Raw genomic sequence first — 6207 nt, 5'->3', positions numbered from 1 at the left:
AATGAAGTAGAGAAATTTGAAAAGACAACACGAAACCGGTTATTTCTCCAAATACAATGTTTATATACCAAAAAAATTTTATAACATTTTTCTGACATAATTTAAATATAAACTTTAACCATGTAACACAAACCTGCTGTAGTTTTTTCACTCTTATTATCTTTATATATATATATATATATATATATATACATATTTTCAAATTTTAACATCTTCTCTTCTCCATCTTTTAACAATTTGCTGAGTTTCTATGGGATACCTTTCCATAAATTCTCATAACAAACCATATACATGTAATAATTTCATATTCGTAAAAATCTTATGGCGGTAAGCTACCAGTGAAATATGAAACATCTTTGTTAGAAATTGCCCTTTGGAACCCTCCAAAATAAAGGATGAAATAGAACTCAACCTTTTCACACACACACACACACACACACACAAGATGAGTTTTTTTTACAGTTTCCTTCTACAAATTCACTCATAAAAGTTTGGTCAGACAGAGTGTAATAGTGGAAGTCTCTTGCCCAAGGGCCATGAAGTAGGACTGAACCTGTGACCATGTGGTAGGGGAGTAAACTTCTTACCACTCACCCATACCAGTGCCTATATCACAGACATCACCTGTCACTAGACTGGCTCTGAATAACAGATAAATAGCCCTCAAATCACATCCTATTATTCTCAGAGAAGAACACACTGGATGAATGGTCTCGGGTTCCTTAGAAATAGGTAAAAAAAGAGAGATGATCATGGTAGGAAAGCTTTTGATTATTGGTTGCCTTAATAAGACCTGATCAGGAACCAAACAACTATAAAATAAAACCACAGCTACCACCACCAAAACCACCACCACCACCACCAAAACCACCACCACCACCACCAAAACCACCACCACCACTAAAACCACCACCACCACCAAAACCACCACCACCACCAAAACCACCACCATCGTCATCATCATCATCATCATCAATTTCATTGTGATCATCACAGAGTCATAGGTGGAGTTCCACCTCGTCATGCTGGGGACAACCAGCCTCCTCCCCACCTCAGTGTAGATGGTGTCTACTGTCACAGTGCTGCAATCTTGCTGGTTCCATAGGGCACTTGCCTTAGTTATGGCAGCCCTGAAGGGCCTCTTGAACATTGCACTCTTTTTACCCTTTTCTGGCTTCAAAAGCCTTCAAAAACCTAGAAATGGGCCAAAACTATGAACTCAGCCTTTTTTAGTTCTTTTAAAAGTTAATGATATAAAATCAGCATTTCTTAACACTATAGCAAAAAAAAAAAAAACTATAATTTGGGGGATTCTAAAGCCCTTAAAAAGGTCAAAACAGCTGATTTTATAGTTTTGGCACTTTTTAAAGGTGTTTTAGGTTTTAGAGCAAAAACTGATTTGGGTTTTTTTTTTCTGTAATAAAAATTAATGTTAACAGTTTATCGATAACTTCCTTTACATTCTTAAAGAATTAACTGATTAACAGAAGTTGAATGTAACAGAAGTTAATTATTCCAATAAAGATTTCCAAATTTAACTTAAAAGTTAAATCATTAATGAAAATGTTAACTTCCTTAATTAACGATTAAAGGTTTGGTTCCCAGGTTTGAACAGCAGTATGTTAATGTTTGATTTATTTTACATGCTGACATAAGTTTAACACAGCATATTGATTTAAAATTTTAGCACAAGGCCAGCAACATCGGGAGAGCAGATAAGTTGATTATGTCAACCCCAGCGCTCAAATAGTAATTATTTTATCAACGCTGAAAGGATGAAAGGCAAAGTCAACCTCGACAGCATTTGAACTCACAATGTAAAGGTAGACGAAATACTGTTAAGCATTTTTCCCAGTGTGCTGAGGATTGTACCAGATCACCACCTTAGTTGGACATAGCATATTTCTAGCTGTCTCATATTCTTATCATGTCTTACACATATACACTCCACATGACTCACAACACTTTTCTTTTCATCTTTTTTTATTCAATACTCCTTAACATGAGGGCATCTATTTTACTATAAAGCCTTGTCTGTACACTCCAGCTGATACCTTTCATCTCAATCCATCCACATTGCTCACTTATACCCTCTCACTCATGCAAATTCCCATTAATCTTTTTGTTATCATATTTCTATTTGAATACACTGTCATTGTTTCAATTAATTTTGAAGATAATGAAGAATTTAGAACAATAAATTCATCATCATTAAGCTATTGTTTAAAACAAATTTACATGAAAAGTTTAAATTTAGATCACTTTAAACCAGGAAGTTTGTATCATAGAACCAAGGCCAGTCTTAAACAGGCTGGTATCAATATCGAAGGGTTCAACTTTCAATACATTCTGTTTGTGTCATTTAACTGTCATAGACCTTCAGCATTCAATTTCGTTATCTCACTGTCATACAACATCACACTTCTTGTATATCTTCCATGCAATTTCTTTTGCCTAAAGCACAAAGAGAGAAACCTGTATTGTCAATAAACACACTGGTCACTGAACCTGCTAGAAATAGCACTTACATCATCATCATCACCACCAACACCACAAACCACCACCAACACCACAAACTACCACCAACACTACAAACCACCACCAACACCACCATCATCATTTATTGTCCGTGTTTCATGTTGGCATAGGTTGGACAGTTGGACACGGGTTCAGGGACTGCATTGTGCCCCAATATATACTTTCGCATGGTTTCTATGGCTGGATGCCCTTTCTAATGCTAACCACTTTATAGCATATATTGAGTACTTTTTTTTAATGTCACCAGCGCCATTGAGGTCACTATGTAGCCTACAAGACTATAAACATTTTATTTAAAAAAATTTTAGACTTAAAAACTGAAGGATGCTGCACAAAATAGTCATACCTACTCTAAGTTTGAATAAATCACAAGATAGGTACCTGCTAGAAGCCTTTGATTATAAATTCACACAATCGAAGAAGATATGTGCCAAACAGCAATGCACCATTTTCCAAAATGGGTTCTGTAAAAAACTTCTGGTACTTTGCCAAATATTGCTCAATAAAGTTTAATAGTAACATACTTTATGAAAATATTTTATGAAAATAGAAGCAAAGGCATGGGTGTATGGTAAGAAGCTTGCTTCCCAAACACATGGTTCCGGGTTCAGTCCCACTACATGGAACCTTGGGCAAGTGTCTTCTACTATGGCTGCAGGCTAACCAAAGCCTTGTGAGTGGATTTGGTAGGCGGAAACTGTAAGAAGCCCATTGTATACATATATATATATATATATAAAGTAAGGAGACCGATAAGATAAATACCAGGCTTACAAAGAATAAGTCCTGGGGTCTACTTTTTCAACTAAAAATCCTTTAAGGCAGTGCTCCAGCATGGCTGCAGTCAAATGACTGAAACAAGTAAAAAGATAAAAAGAATAAAAGAATGTTATTAAGCATTTTTTCCTCCATGTGAGTGACTGGAAAAATTGTGAAGATATTAAAATATTTTCTTAACATGAAACCAATGGTAGCCTTAATACCCAAGTAAAGAAATTTTATCCACCATTGTCATGTTCACTCATTCTCATTGTTCAACATCTACATTTATATTTATTGTCAATGAAACTGAACTTTTCTTGAAGTGCATACCTACAAGAACTTTTCTTTCTTGAGAAGAAAACTCAACATCAGGAGTTAAAGCTTTCAAACATGCTCTGATATTTCTTCCTGGAAAAAATGTCACTGAATGCAAATAATATTATTAAAGAGCTGGCTCTTCTAGAGGAAGGTCTATAAGTTTTTGCTAATAACAACCGTAATCATAGGTATCAACATAAAAATTACAAGAGGAGTTTACAATGGCCTCAATTGCTATTTTCTCAATTAGAATTTTGACTAAACCATTTATGTGTGTTATAACATGAAATATATTTGGCTGAATATTACATTTTCCCCATGTATTTTAAAAAAAGTAAAATATGTTACCATGTTTAAATGATTTTGCTTCTTTTTTTACTTTGTTAAAATTTCAGGAGTGAATATTATCTCAGAAGCCATGTTTGAAGTATTTGGTCATGAAAGAATATAAAAAGGATAGATTAGCAAATTAAAGCCTTTTTGTTTTTGTTTTTTTCCCTTTATGCTTGAAAAATTCTAGTTATTGAAAGTTTGGATCTCAATGTGCATATTTCCACAAAAATTTCATTCAGTTTTGCACGTAATCCACAAACACATTTTCCAATGGCAAATCTAAATAATAATAATAATAATAATAATGATAATAATAATAATGATAATAATGATGATGATGATGATTTCAAATTTGGTACAAGGCTAGCAATATTGAGGGAGGGGGTAAGTTGATTACATTGACCACAGTGCTCAACTGGTACTTATTTTATTGAGCCCAAATGGATGAAGGCCAAAATCATATCTGGAGACATTTGAACTCTGAATGTAAAGATGGACAAAGTGCAGCTAGGCATTTTGCCCAGTGTGCTTAAGACTTTTCCAGCTCACTGCCTTAATAATAATCATAATCATAATAATAATAATAATAATAATAATAATAATAATAACAACAACAACAACAACAAAAATAATAATTCATACTATAGGCAAGAGACCTCAAATTTTGGGAGAATGAGCTAGTCGATTACATCGACTCTAGTACTAGACAGGTATCTATTCTATTGACCCTGAAAGGATGAAAGCAAAGATGATCTCAGTGGAACTTGAACTCAGAATGTAATGAGCTAGATAAGCTGCTAAGCATTTTTTTCTCAATCAATTGTGCCAGCTCACTGAGACGAGAGTTGAAAGCTCTAATTATAACCACTCAAAAACATGTTATCAAGACAAATGTGATTAAGGCAAAGATCAACAAATATCAGTCAGAGAGCAAATGCAGAATCTGCAGGAAAGGAGAAGAAAGTGTTAGTCATCCTACTCAGTGAATTCAGTAAGCTAGCACCACAAAAAATACAGGCATGACTCTGTATTTAATAGAGTGTATTGGGGTGTTTGCCTTGTGAGTATCTTTGAAATGACAGGAAAGTTATATGAACAAGAGCCAGAGGCTGTGATAAAGAAAAAGAATTACAGGAGGTATAGGATGTCCTTCAAAAAAACTGATCATACTATTGAAGTAGAAAGATCAGATGTGATTATAGAGGACAAAATAAGCAAACAATGCAAGCAATGTAAGATCATAGACTTTGCAATACCATATGATAACAGAATGGAAACCAAATATGTGGAAAAACTTGAGAAATATCAGGACCCAGTTAGAGAGTAGAAGAGATTGTGGAAGACTGAGACAACAATTATTCCTGTTGTAATTGGTGCAGTTGGGACAACACCCAGTCTACTAAGAGACTGAAAGATAATGGAATTAAGACCACATTGTTTGACCAGCAAAAAGCACCATCTTATATTCTTTTCTACTGTAGGGCACAAGGCCTGAAATTTTTAGGGAGGTGGGAGCCAGTTGATTAGATCGACCCCAGTATGCAACTGGTACTTAATTGATAGACTTTGAAAGTGTGAAAGGTAAAGTCAACCTCAGTGGAATTTGAACTCAGAGTATAAAGACAGATGAAATACTGCTAAGCATTTTGCCTAGCATGCTAATGTTTCTGCCAGCTCTCGTCGCCTTTGCCATCCTAAAAGAATCCTGAGAAAGATTCATGAGATTAAGGAGATATTTTGTCACTAAATATCAAGATAACACTTCTTATAATTAAATTAGCATGTAATAGCTTTGGAATATTTTTTTTATTTCTTTCAGTTGTTACAGTCACTTGACTGTGGCCATACTGGAGCACTGCCTTTAATCGAACAAATGGACTCCAGGACTTAATCTTTATAAGCCTAGTACTTATTCTATCAGTCTCTTTTGCTGAACTGCTTTATTTTATCATTAGCCAATAAGGGCTTCAGAGAGATACGTATAAATATGAATGGAAAATAACCAAGGGATTTACATAGAAAATGTGTTGGGTAGAGACAGTTAAGCTATACAATGACAAAGAGAGAGCTGAAAGATGTTATTCAGTTTACAAAGAGATGGTTAAAATAATTTTAAGCAAATAACTGGTGAAGTTTGAGGATTCTCATCCCATCTCTGCCTATTAGCCATTGTTTGTATCGCAGTCTTGTGCACTCAAAAGCTCCAGTTAACATTTTTGAGTTATTTTGTGTTTCAAAAAGAAAAAAAAAAAAAAA

This window comes from Octopus bimaculoides, chromosome 2 (assembly GCF_001194135.2).
Source record: "Octopus bimaculoides isolate UCB-OBI-ISO-001 chromosome 2, ASM119413v2, whole genome shotgun sequence".
Lineage (NCBI taxonomy): Eukaryota > Metazoa > Mollusca > Cephalopoda > Octopoda > Octopodidae > Octopus > Octopus bimaculoides.
This window is presented reverse-complemented; position numbering follows the sequence as displayed.